Raw genomic sequence first — 14,384 nt, forward strand, 5'->3', positions numbered from 1 at the left:
AAAAATAGGTGGTTCAAAAAGCAAACACTATATGGCCCACCCTGTATTTTACTTGCGCTGTTGGGTTGGTTCGGCTGACCATTTGTATCTATTTGCAAATCATTCGTTGGAAAACAGCCATGCTAAAAACAGGGAAATAAATCGCACTGTTCACTTTCTATACGAGTATTAATAAATCGCACATGATTAAAATAGTTTTTGGATAGTTTTTATTGATTTGGAGCGCGTTAAATTTGCTATCCATTCCAACGACGACTTTACTTTACTTTTTACGACAACTAATGGGTAATTTTCGATGCGATCCTTATCCAATTAAATACCTTAAACACATTTTTGATTCAATATAGATAGCCCTTTACAGCATATGATTTAAATTAATATTTTTGAAGATATTACATCAGTAATTATGTTTTGTTTCTAAATGGTAAGTATTTACATATTTTTTACTGCGGCACATACTAATAATATGGCAATTGGTGCAAGTTTTGTACAGAAAGTCATGTCTGGAAGACGTCGTCGTTGGAACATAGGTCGTAGTGCAGTGAATGCTAGAAGAGTACGTTCAGCAAGAGGTGAAGAATCGTCAACGGAACGAGAGGCTCTACTCAGTCAGCTTCGGGATAGATATAGAGCTGAGAGAGAGAGAGAATCTTCAGTAGAGCGTGAGGTGCGCTGCAGACGAGATAGAGATAGACATAGAGTACAAAGAGCCTGAGAATCATCAGCACGAGTTACTTATTCATGGGTAAGTAAAAGAAATTCTGCCATGAATTACGATCCTTCGATTTCTTACAAGGACGATCGTATAGTATCAATAGGTACTATGTCAAAAAATTTCAGAGTTGAGCAGATCTTATGACAGCTTACAATATCCTTTGATGCTATGTCGTGGAGAAAATGGTTATGCCAATAATATTTCCCAAGTTGACCCAATCGGTGGTACACCTCTGCGTAAAACAGTGTCATGTATGAACTACTATTACTACCGTATAATGACAAGACGTAACAATTTCAACACTTTACTTAGATATGGAATGTTAATAAAAAAATACTTGGTAGATCAATATGCGAAAATGGAATCTGAGGGATTGGCCTACATCCGTAATAATCAAATGAAATTGAGAGCCGAAAATTACGTTCATCTTCAGGATGCTTTACAGACGAATGAACACTGCAACGGCATTGAGCCGTTGGTTATACTACTTTCCTCATTCACAGGTAGACCTCGATATTTACACGAAAAATCGCAAGACGCCATGGCTTACGTCAGAAATTACGGCAAACCTGATTTATGTATAACTACAACATGTAACCCAAATTAGTGGAAAAAAAGAATTTTAACACCAATTTAACTCCACAAGACAGATGCGATATATTTAACAGAGTTTTTCTGTTAAAGTACAGAAACTCCTGCACCTCATTAACAAGTCTCATATATTCGATTCGCCGCGCTGTCATATGTACACAATAGAATGGCAGAAACGTGGCTTACCACATGTACATCTGCTGGAGTGGTTGGTGAACAAAATTAGACCAAACCAAATTGACAGGGTAATTTCAGCTGAATTACCGGATAAAGATGAAGATCCTATCCTGTACGAAATCGTAAAAAAACATATGGTACGAGGCCATTGCGGGACTTTAAACCCGAATTCTCCATGTAAGCGATATGCTAAATGCAGCAAATAATTTCCGAAGTCGTTCCAAACTCAAACGAGTACTATCGATAACGGATATACCAAATATCGTCGACGATCGCCAGAACAGGGTGGGCAAAATGCTACCGTCCGAAACCATGATATTGATAACCGATGGATCGTTCCCTATAATCCGCTCCTTTCTAACATTTTTGATGTCCACATCAACGCAGAGTTGTGCAATTCAGTAAAGCCTACAGAGAGACTCTTGGCAGAGACTACGTGATTCATCCCAACAACAGCAAATGGTTTTATCTGAGAAAGTTACTGCATATTGTAAAAGGATCGACATCCTTTGGACACCTAAAAACTGTACAATGTGTTGTTTAGAATACTTATCAAGCAGCATGCAAAGCTACGGGGCTCTTGGAAGAGGATTCTCACTGGGAAAACACATTATCAGAAGCAGCTGTTTGTAGTTCAGCTACATCATTAAGATATTTATTTGCCGTCATAGTAGTGTTTTGTCAAGTAACTGATTCTGTTAATCTATGGAATAAATTTCAAGAAAATATGACCAGTGATATTCTGATTCAACCACGGCGAGAGTTAAACTCAGATGATGAACAATATGATCAAAACATATTCGACGAAGAATTATTTGAATTGAACAAAGTAGTGCAATTACTTTCGGGTAAATCGATCAAGAATTTTGGGCTGCCGATGCCAGCTAATACTACTAACTCAGATTTAACTAGCAGTGTCGAATACACAAGAGAAACATCATACGACAAAACGAGATAAGCCACCATTAAACATCGATCAGAAAAAAGTATTCCCTGCATTACTATCAACAATTGATAACAATGAAGGCAAAATGGTTTTTCTTGATGCCCCAGGAGGTACAAGAAAAACATTTTTAATCAATCTGCTTTTCAAAAAAGGGAGATCTACCGGCAAAATTTCGTTAGCTGTTGCCTCATCCGGCATTGCCGCTACCCTTTTGAAAGGAGGCCGAAACGCGCACTCTACATTCAAGCTCCCGCTGAAAATCACCACCGACGATACTCGTAATAACAGCGTCTGTAGTGTTTCTAAACAGAGCAGCACAGGAAAATTGATGCGTGACTGCTCATTGATAGTTTGGGACGAAGCTGTCATGTCAAACAAGGTGTCTGTGGAAGCACTGGATAGGACAATGCGCGATTAGCGCAAAAAAAATTCACCTATGGGTGGATGTACAATTCTGTTCTCAGGAGATTACGGTCAAATCCTACCAGTTGTGACTCGAGAAACATGTGCTGACGAAATAAATGCTTTCCTAAAAAGATCCAACCTTCGGCAACATGTCAATAAATTAGAGCTTAAAACTAATATGAAGGTTTCGTCGTCTTCACGTGAGAACGCGCTATTTCCAGAAATGCTGCTAAAAGTTGGCAATGGGGAGTTAACACAAAATGTGGGAAGGATTAACATAGAGAACCTTTCTGTTTTGATAGACAACATCCAAGAGTTAGTCAACAATGTCTATCCTGCCATTGATAACATAAGTTATAAGACAATATCTTGGTTTAAAGAAAGAGAGTAGACAAAGCAAATAACTTGATTCTTTCAAATATTGATGCGCCGACGAAAATATATGATACTACTCGGTCGATACTGTTCTCGATTTGGAAAAAGCTGTTCAATTTCCTACAGAATTTCTAAATTATTTGAACCCGTCTGGACTCCCTCCTCACAAAATGGAGCTGAAAATAGGTTGTCCTGTTATTTTATTAAGAAACCTAAGTCCACCTAAACTTTGCAATGGCACGCGTTTGCTGGTAAAATCACTGAAAACTTTCATAATAGAGTGCACAATACTCACAGGATGTGGTACCGGAGAAGATGTATTGATTCCCTGAATCCCTCTGATACCATCGGATCTACCATTCCAATTTAAATGCTTACAATTTCCGGTAAAGACATATTTTGCAATGACCATTAATAAATCTCAGGGTCAAACCTTCAACGTTGCAGGCTTAGATTTGAGTGTTGACTGTTTTTCACATGGCCAACTGTATGTCGCTCTTTCAAGAGTAACCTCTAGAGAAAACATGTTTGTATTGTCTAATGATAGCTGGGAACGTTGTATATAAAGATTGTTGTAATATATTAATTGTTGTAATTGTATAAATAAAAAAAATAGGTAAATATGTAAAAAGTAAATATGTAAAAATGTAGAATATGAATTTAGTAATGTTGTATATGTTCATTAATTAAATACATAGCAGACATACTTATTCATTTGTGTATGTAATGAAAAAACGCTATGAATTACTTCTGAAAAATATATGTATGTATTAAGTCGCTGAACAACAGATGGACAAATGGACAACACGGACCGACACCAATGAACTGAGGAAGTTGGGAACTTCCTCAGAGGCCTCCAGCCAAGAGACGGTTGATGGCAAAGCTGTGGGCCACAGCACGCCATCAACCTTAAATCAACCATCCACATCCGCTGATGCCAAGGGGCAAAAGCGCCAAAATGTTAAAAAAGGCCCGTCCAGGTATAAGCTTTACCAGAGGTCTCTGACTATTCTCTGAAGAATAAATAAAAATGAGGCTGAAGGGAAAACTCATCCAAAGGACGCGGCCGATAAGGCAAGGTGCCAAAAGGTGGTCGATGAGTACTTGGCGTTCCAGGCCACCCAGAAGGCAGAAGCCGTGAAACGCAATCGTTCGCAGCTCGAAAGCGACAAATCAACGAAGACGCACAAAGTGTCGGTTCACACCGCTTCAATACCAAAACCAACCAAACGCTCATTTAATGAGGTGGCACGGGATCACCTGCAAATAGCGTTGGTTGATGAAATAACTAACCGCAGTAAACCTGGATAAGTGGTCCGAAATCGAGGCACGGCTGTCCCTCATTTTCGTCGATCACGTCATGGCAAACCCGGAGGGTCATGTGCCAGGATTTGATTCAATGGAGGTGGTCCGCGGATACAGGGTGATCAAGTGCGATGATCAACTCTCCCTTAACTTCCTGCAAACAGTTGTGGGCAAGATCCAGAGCGACTGGGAAGGTTTGAGGCTCAAACTAATCCCGGCCAGCGAAATCCCTCGACGGCCGAGGGCTCGCATCAGGATTCCGAACATGGAATTCGAAGCTAAGCAACTTATTCCATACCTGCAGGCACACAATTGCACTGTTCCCATGGATGACTGGAGCATCATCAAAGTGGAGGCTCCGCAAAAGAACAGTGTGCCATTCCTTCTCCAAATATCGGAGGAGAGTATCGAGCCACTGGGAAAAGTGGACAATAAACTTCTTTGCGGCGTCAGGAAAACGCAACTGAATATATTCCGATCTGCAAATCCGGAGGATGAACAGGACGAGATTGACGGCGCCAACGAGTTGCTCACAGGCATGCAACTTGACGACGCCGCATCTACCAAAAACGACGGCGCTAATGAGCAGCACCCCGGAGTGCAGCTTGGCGACGCCGTCGAATTGTAAAGCGACCAGCAGCATGGGTCTCAAGGTTGTCCAAATAAACTTGCAGCACTCGCGGAGTGCAACGGACAACCTAACCGTTCTCCTGACGGAGGAGGACGTCGACTTCGCTTTAATCCAGGAGCCCTGGGTGCGGAGCACCGAGGTGAAGGGGTTTACTGGGAACAACCACAACCTTTTCTACAAACGGACTGAAGGTAACCCCAGATCTTGTATTGTAGCTAAGAAACATTTGAACTTATTTTTAATCCCATCATATTGTTCACAGGATATGACGGCTGTGGAGGTAGAAGCCGCTGACGGTGTCGGCATCATACTGGCTTCCATCTACATGGCACATGATCGGCCAGCACCACCCGAGGAGGCTCGTCGGCTTGTGTGTGAAGCCAGAAATAAGAACCTGCTGCTCGGATGCGATGCCAACGCGAGGCATGCGTTGTGGAGAAGCTCTGAGACAAACGACCGAGGTGAGTCTTTATATAATTTTATTATTAATACTAACTTATCGGTATGTAACAGGGGCAACACTCCCACTTTCCCCTTTCCTAGTACGGAGTACTTCAGAGGATGGGAGGAAGTGATTGATGTTACTCTACTATCTGAAAATAGCTCAGTAAGGGTAGATAATTGGAGGGTATCCAATAAAAGGTCCTTTTCTGATCATAGTTGGATCCTCTACGATTTGGATTTTAAGGTAGATCCACCCCTACCGTATCGACATCCTTTAAGAACCAACTGGAAGAGGTTCAAAAATGCAGTAAACAAGAGGATAGGAGAGACTCCTATCCCTCAAATCACTCTCACGGAAAACCTTGAGAGTAGGGTCATAACACTGGAAAAGGCATTTAGTAGGGCCTACAAAACGTCCTGCCCCATAAAATTTAGCAAAAAAACTTACCCTCCTTGGTGGAGCAGTGAGCTCTTAAGACTAAGGGAAAAATCTAGATCAACGTTTAACCTCAGCTACTCGACGGGAAATTGGGAATTGTACAGAGAAAGTCGGAGAGAGTACAAGAAGGCAATCAGGGCCACCAAAAAAGAGAGCTGGAGGGCATTTTGTAGGGTTCTTTCCAAAGACCACTCAATGGCTTCTTGGGTCAAGAAACCTAATGGAACTTGGACTGCTACAGCAGAAGAATCACTAGAGCTTCTGCTAAACACGCATTTCCCGGGGTGCAGCGCTTACGAAAGTGAGAGGGGAAACATTAGGCGGAGCCAATATAATCCACAGCATCTTGCAAATGAAATTATTACCAAGGAAAAAGTTGCATGGGCAATCAAATCTTTCTCATCCTTTAAATCTCCGGGGCCAGATGGGATCATCCCAAAGATGTTACAGGAAACCTTGGACTGTATCCTACCATGGCTAGAGGAAATTTTTAAAGCGTGTTTAAACCTAGGTCATATTACAGATAGTTGGAAACTAGTCAAGGTCGTCTTCATTCCAAAAATAGGCAGGAGGGGACATGAATCAGCGAAGGACTAAAGGCCAATCAGTGCTTCGTCTTTCCTGTTAAAAACCTTTGAAAGACTTTTGGATATATATCTTAGAAGCTCTTTGGAGAGCTCTGGTATATCAACTGCTCAACACGCATACCTTAAAGGCACATCTACGGAGACAGCGCTTCATGAGGTAATCGGAACAATAGAAGGCTCTCTAGAGAGCAAACATTATACCATTGCGGCATTCTTGGATATCGAAGGCGCCTTTAACTATGTTAGCACAGATGCCATCCAACGGGCGTTGATAGACCTGGAGGTGGACAGTTGCATTAGTAACTGGGTCATCTCCATGCTAGAAACCAGGATCATCAAAGCTAATATGGGTAATATCAACATAACCAAGAAGGTCCACGGGGGCACTCCACAAGGGGGAGTATTAACTCCACTTCTTTGGCTATGTGTGATCAGCAAAATCTTAATAAAACTTGACGGAGGTGGGGTAAAAATGGTGGCGTACGCTGATGATGTGGTGCTAATGGTGTCAGGACTGTGGCCCAATACGATCAGTGGGATCATCCAAAGGGTGTTAGGCGAGCTTAACTCTTGGGCCACAGGATGTGGGCTAAGTTTAAACCCGCGTAAAACAGAACTTATGCTTTTTACCACCAGATACAAGGTACCAATTTTTACCCTACCAAATATCAACGGACAAACTCTGTCTTTATCAACCAGTGCAAAGTACTTAGGGGTAATTTTGGACTCCAAACTTAGCTGGAAGTTAAACGTCGAAGAACGGGTAAGGAAAGCAGAAATTGCTTTATATGCCTGCAAACGTATGCTTGGAAGAAGATGGGGTCTTGAACCTAAGCATACATTATGGCTGTATAAGGTGGTTATACGACCAATTTTATCGTACGGTTCGGTAGTTTGGTGGAAAGTTCTAGGGAGAGAGTACAATACCAAATTACTCGGCAGAATACAAAGATCAGCCTGTGCAATAACGGTCGGTGCAATCAGATCATGTCCTAGAGAGGCTCTCAATGCACTGACACACGTTATTCCAATAGACCTACATATAAAGAAGACGGCAACCATGAGTGCATTTAGGTTAAATGAAGCGGGTCGCTGGAAAGGAAAAACTTATGGTCACGCTAGTCTATTATTGCGACAAACTCAGTTAAGCTCGGTGAGAACTGACTACATCGTCCCGAAGGTAACGTTCAATAGGAATTTTGACACTCTCTTTCCATCTAAAAAAGAATGGATTCTCTCTAAGCAACTTCGATACCACAGTCTATACAGATGGCAGTAAAATAGATTGTGATGTTGGAGCTGGTATATGTTCTCATAGACTCGGAATTGAAAAATCTGTACGTCTCCCTAATACCAGCAGCGTCTTCCAAGCAGAAGTACTAGCAATTGAGGAAGCCTGTAGGATTTCTCTTTTAAGGGCAATATCGCTATTCTTTCGGATAGCCAAGCCGCAATCCAGGCGCTGGACTCGACTATAACAACCTCTAAAGTGGTGGAGCAAAGTGGGAATAGCCTCACCAACTTGAGTGAAAACCATAGAGTAACCTTGATTTGGGTCCCGGGACACTGGAACATAGAAGGTAACGAAAAAGCCGATGAACTGGCAAGAAGGGGATCTGCCATGAATAGCGCTCTTGCAGTACCAGTATTCACTCCACTAGGTGCGGTCAATAATGCAATTTCCCTAAAATACCTTCGAATTGCAGATTGTAGATGGAGAGACCAGACGAAATGCAAAATCAGCAGAACGTTATGGCCCACCTACAACCTCAAGTAATCGTTGACATTAATAAACATGAAACGACGGGACACCTGTAGACTTACGGCAGTCATAACTGGCTTCTGGTCTATCGGAGAACAAGCCGCCAAAATGGGCATCCTTCACAACACATACTGTCATAGTTGTAAACAACCGGAGAAAAAAGAAACAATCTTCCATTTCCTCTGTGAATGCCCTGCCCTATGGAAGGACAGAATGTTAACCCTGGGCAAACCGCTGTTCGAGAGTCTCGAGCAACTGTCTGGCTTAGACGTCAACAACCTAATAAGGTTCCTAAACCGCACAGACTGGATATAGTCCTGCTGCAAATAACTGTTAAACAATTTGGTAACGAGGATGTGGCAACAAAATGGTGCGTAGGCGCTAGTTGGATTCTGGATGAATCACCACTCTAACCAACCAACCAAGTCGCTGAAACAAACGTACCGCGTCCTTATCCCTTTCAAACATGACTTGGCATCAACTCTCGGCGTATAATTTATTTTCAATTTGTTTTTTTTTTTATTTATTTTTTTTTTAATGTAATCGAAAACAAATTTGTGTACTAATTTTTACGTATTCGCTTATTATTTGAAAAATACGGAAATAGTAAAAGCTTAATTGGTTTAATGTCGAGGTGAGAAATGTGTTGTGTGTTGAGGTGAAAGATGTGTGGTGTTTTCAATTTTTGTGTGGGCAAAACTCAGCGTGGTGTCCTTAAAGTCGATATTCTAAAATCCCTTACTACAAACTTTTCAAATCTCAATTGTACTAAAAATTCTTAACAGTAACATTTACCCCGTCTCATTCCATTAACATTCTCTGGGAGAACCTTCGCTTAACAGAATGAAGTTTGAACTGTAAATAAAATGAGATAGAATCGAGCCTCTCCTAATATTTCTGGAGATTCCCAACTACAAAGCCAAGTAAAATCAGCTGTTATAATGGAGTGAGCACTTTACTTTACACTTTACTTAAAACACGTTATCAAGTTTGTTAGTGTGAAATCTTATGTTGGCCTATATGTATACTTAGTCTTACCATAAATTCTCTGACAAACTTTACAGTGCATACGGCGATAATAAACTATACTAAGTTTCGTGGCTAATTTTGCTTGTTAACACTGATTTGGGGAGCTAAGGAAAATTGCATTGCAGTGATTTCATTACATAAGTGCGGTAAACGTGCAAGTGGGATTTTCGAAATGCTGAAAAAACTTTAATTTCGATAAATAGTGTATGTTATATATAGGAAGCGAAGGTTTAAAATAAAGAGAAATCATACAGTATGCTAAATAACATAGTCCTGTGTTTGTGCTGGTAATAAATTGTAATATTTTCTTCTTCTTATTGGGCGCGATAACCGTTTACACGATTTTGGCCGAGTTTAGCAAAGCGCGCCAGTCGTTTCTGTGTCGGGCGCCAGTTAGACACACCAAGTGAAGCCATGTCCTTCTCCACCTGATCTTTCTAACGCAAAGGAGGCCTTCCACTTCTTCTGCTACCACCAGCTGGTAACGCATCAAATACTTTCAGAGCCGGAGCATTTGTATCCATTCGGACAACATAACCCAGTCAGCGTAGCCGCTGGATCTTTATTCGCTGCGCCATGTCTATGTCGTCGTAAAGCTTATACAGCACATCGTTACATCGCCTGCGATATTCGCCGCTGCCAACGTCCAAAGGTACCAAAAACTTACGCAGAATCTTTCTCTCAAACACTCCAAACGTCGCTTCATCGGATGTTGTTGGACGGGCATGATGAGAGCCTTGTAGAGTGTTAGTTTTGTTCGTCGAGAGAGGACTTTACTGTTCAGTTGCCTTCTTAGTTCAAAGTAGCACTTGTTGGCAAGAGAGATTCCACGTTGGATTTCCAGGCTGACATTATTATAGGTGTAAATGCTGGTTGCTAAATATACGAAGTCTTTTACAACCTCGAAATTATAAGTGTCAACAGTTATATACTATATAATAGATGTGTAAGTATTAAAGAAAATTAATAATTGGGGACTACAAAATTTTCAGGTGTTTGGCCGAGCTCCTCCTCCTATTTATGTAGTCAGTCTTGATGTTATTCCACAAACAGAGAGGCCCACAGTTTTAAGCCGACTCCGGCTGAGCAGAACAGAAGAATACTCCGAGGTTTGCCATTGCCTGCCGACGGGCGATCGCTATAAGAAAAAAACGTTTTCTATCATTTGGTGCTTCATACACGGAGATTCGAACGTACGTACTTGCGAATGGTAGTCACACACAAAAGCATTCGGCTACAGAGGCCGGTGGAAGTATTAGCATTTGTTTTCATAATTTGTGTAATGATGAGAACAGTGTAGGCGTTTTCCAAAACGCCTGTTGCTTTGTATTCGAAAAAAGTATCATATTCCTAAACGCAACCCTGAAATCTTTGGCGATGCATCGTGTTCCTAAAAGTACTCGTATCGTTGATATTCTCAATACGCAACAAAAAGCAGCCAAGTCATCACTAAAAAAGGTGATCCAAATTATGACTAATTTTTTGAGTCGAAATTAATTCTAGACGATAAGTTATAGAGCATACAAGTGTTTTGGTATATTGATAAACATATGTATATGTATGTATGTATATCAATATATTATATACATCTTATATTATATAAATTAAACAATTCAATTTATTTTCAAATTTTATTTTTATGAACCGATCACTTTCAAAGCCGATCTTCTTCTGCACTTCTTTTACAATATTTTACTTAAGCTAAGCCTATCCAATTTTGCTAACCGTTAATCGAAAATACAATATGTTTTTGCTAATTCCATCAAATAACGTTTTCCAGGAATTTATCTACCGCTTTAGCGTGCCGTGTGCAAAACTTTTTCCATTCCCGCAATTTGTCCTTTGCAATCAATGAAGATCATTCATATAGTTGTAGTTGTAGTTGCAGCTTCGTTCTCATTCGCTCTTACTACTTATCTGTCGCTTAGCGTGCCGTGTGCAAAAGCTTTTCCATTCCCGCAATTTGTCCTTTGCAATCAATGAAGATCATTCATATACTTAGTTGTAGTTGTAGTTGCAGCTTCGTTCTCATTCGCTCTTACTATTCTCTGAATGAATTAATAAGTTGGGGAAGTTAACACGTTCCACTAACTATCCCCCCTTTCAATATCGGAACGTCCGCGGTTCGATAGCGAGATTGTGTGCGTAGTGAAATCTTTAGGTAAAAGCGGTTATTGGCATGTATGTAATGCAGGTAGACGTAAGTTTTGGTTATCACAATGCATACTTCCTTTTATCAACAAGTTTGCGTGAGCGGTCACACGTAGGCATTTCAGATTGGCTTTTAACACTTACAGAATTTGATTTAAAAATATTAAATTAGCTTAAACAACATTTAAATTTTTTATACATTTTTCATACATAGGTATTAAACCATAATGGTAAATATTCAAGTTTAAATGCTTGTTGGTTTTACTTCGAAATCAATCACTTGCTTAGCCTCTCTCAAATAGTCCCCTTTCATTGAGGCAACAATACATTTCTGTATAATTTTTTAACGTAAATTGCTTTTGTGAATTCTAGTGCCATCTATCAAAACAGTAGATCCTAAATCTTTTCCAATTACCTTTTCCACAAACACTTTGTCAAATTTATTTCCCAATCTTCTATTTCGTCTAAGAAACACCTTTTCACCAGGCTGATAGGTTTTAGTGCTTTTCTTCTTGTTAAATTTTTCTAAAGTTTTTTCTTGGGCTAACATTAATTCGTTTTTAATAATTTCTAGTGTATCTATCGATGGGCTGTGAAAAACATCAACGGGTTTAGATTTAATAGTTGAATGGATACTATTATTGTACTTATGTGTAGCTATTAAGATTAGGTCATTAGTCTCAGATATTTGTTGTTGTTCCTTGATACAACGAGCTATCTCTAGCAGTGTGGACTGGAACCTTTCGACCTGTCCATTACTCTCGCTATGAAGTGTAGGGATGAAAAATTGTTCAATTGAAAAATTGTCCCTTAGAGTTGTTTTTATTAAGTTAGAATGGAAGGCTTTTTCATTATCAGACACTATGATTTTTTATTTTTAAATGTTAAAAGTATTTCTAGCATAGCATCCTTAATGTCGATGGTAGAACGTGAAGCTATTGGCTTGACAATGGCAAACTTAGAAAATTTGTCAATACAACTTAAAAAATATTGTTTTCCTGTAATAAATATGTCGATGTGGAGTATTTCCCCAGGGTAATTTGGTATCGGTGTTTTCCCTATCTCCGGGTTAGGTGGCTTCCTCTGGTATTTGTTTTCCATACAAATTTTGCAGTTGGAAATTAAAGACTTTAACATTTTTCTCATATTTGGAAAAAAATATTCATTCGAAATCTGTTGAAAATTTTCATGGAGACACCTATGAGCCCTGTTATGCTCTGTGGCTATCGTTTCTAATTGATCGTTTTTATTGACTAAATCGATCACAAACTTTTCGGTGTGAACAAATTTTGTCCCCGGGAAATGCTTTGTTATGTCATTCTGGATTTTGGCTAGGACTTCAAATTCACAGTGCAGGCCGTTTGTAACCGTTGGATTTATAACATCTTTCAGACATTCGATTAGCCTTTCGATGGTGTCAAAACAAATGATATGTCGTCGTAATCTTTGGAAAAGAATTTTTGTTATTTTGCTGAAGTGGTCAGACTTAGATATCACTAACTGGTTTTTGAATTGGTTGACAGGGTATTTGATTGTTTTAATTACTTTGCTAGAAGACTTCTCACTATGAACGGTTTCAACTTCATTTGATTGACTCAGGCTGTGGATGTATTGCCTGGACAATGCATCGGCTACTTTATTGTCCTTGCCTGGCTTATAGTGTAGGTTCGGTGAGAATTCTTCGATGAAAGCGCGCCATCTTTTCATTTTTGTATTTGGATTTTTATCCGACATAGCAAAAATTAGTGGCTGATGATCAGTAAAAATGTTAATTTTAGTAACACCGTACAAATAATGGCGCAAACTTTTTAATGCCCACACAATCGCAAGGAGTTCTCGTTCGTTGGTAGCGTAGTTTTGTTCTGTACTAGATAACGTACGGGAAATCATAGTAATAGGCCTATCATTTTGTGATAAAACTGCTCCTAAGGCGCTCGAAGATGCATCTGTGGTAAGTTCAAATGGTTTACTGTAGTCTGGGTGTTGGAGGAGAACATCCTCCGATGCCAATATTTTTTTTATTTTTTGAAATGCATTTATAGCCTCGGAGTCAAAAGTTATAGAAACACTTTTGGACTTATTCGCGCCAACATTCCCATTTTCACCCCTAAGAAATTTTGTAAGCGGTTTTACAATGCCGGCGTAGTCCTTCACAAATCTCCGATAGTACCCCGCTAACCCGAGGAATGAACGTAATGGGGTTTTATAATTCGCCAAAATTACTGATGTGTCTGGGATAGGATACCTATCCGAAATTGTGTATTCATTTATTTTTCTAAAATCTATCACCATTCGTAATTTTCCTCTACCATTTTCATCTAGTCCTTTTTTGGAAACTACATGAACGGGAGAGTTGTAAGCGGAAAACGATTTGCGGATTATTCCATCTTTTAGGAGAGTCGATATTTCAGAATTTATGAATTTTGCAGCGGAAACAGGGTAGGGATAACTTTTGGTGTAAATTGGCTCATTTGTGGTCATTCGAATTCTGCCCTGTACTTTGGTGTTATAGGGCAATGCCCTATTTACCTCGGCAAACGCATTAATGTTGATATTAATCATATCATTGAACTCGTTTTCAATACTAACTGGAACAGAGTCTTCTATTGTTATCAAATTCACTTGACTACAAGGAAGATGCTCAAGTCTTGTCTGCCCATTGTGGTACAACAAATACCCTTTTTCTATGTCAATGCTTGCGTTGATTTTTTTTAAAAAGTCATATCCAACGATACCATCGAATGTTTTTAAATTCTCGAGCAAATAAAAAGTTGTCGTATTATCTAAAATATTTACTAGACACTTTTTATTAATAACGTTAACCCCA

The sequence above is a fragment of the Anastrepha obliqua genome, chromosome 6 (genome assembly GCF_027943255.1).
Source record: "Anastrepha obliqua isolate idAnaObli1 chromosome 6, idAnaObli1_1.0, whole genome shotgun sequence".
Lineage (NCBI taxonomy): Eukaryota > Metazoa > Arthropoda > Insecta > Diptera > Tephritidae > Anastrepha > Anastrepha obliqua.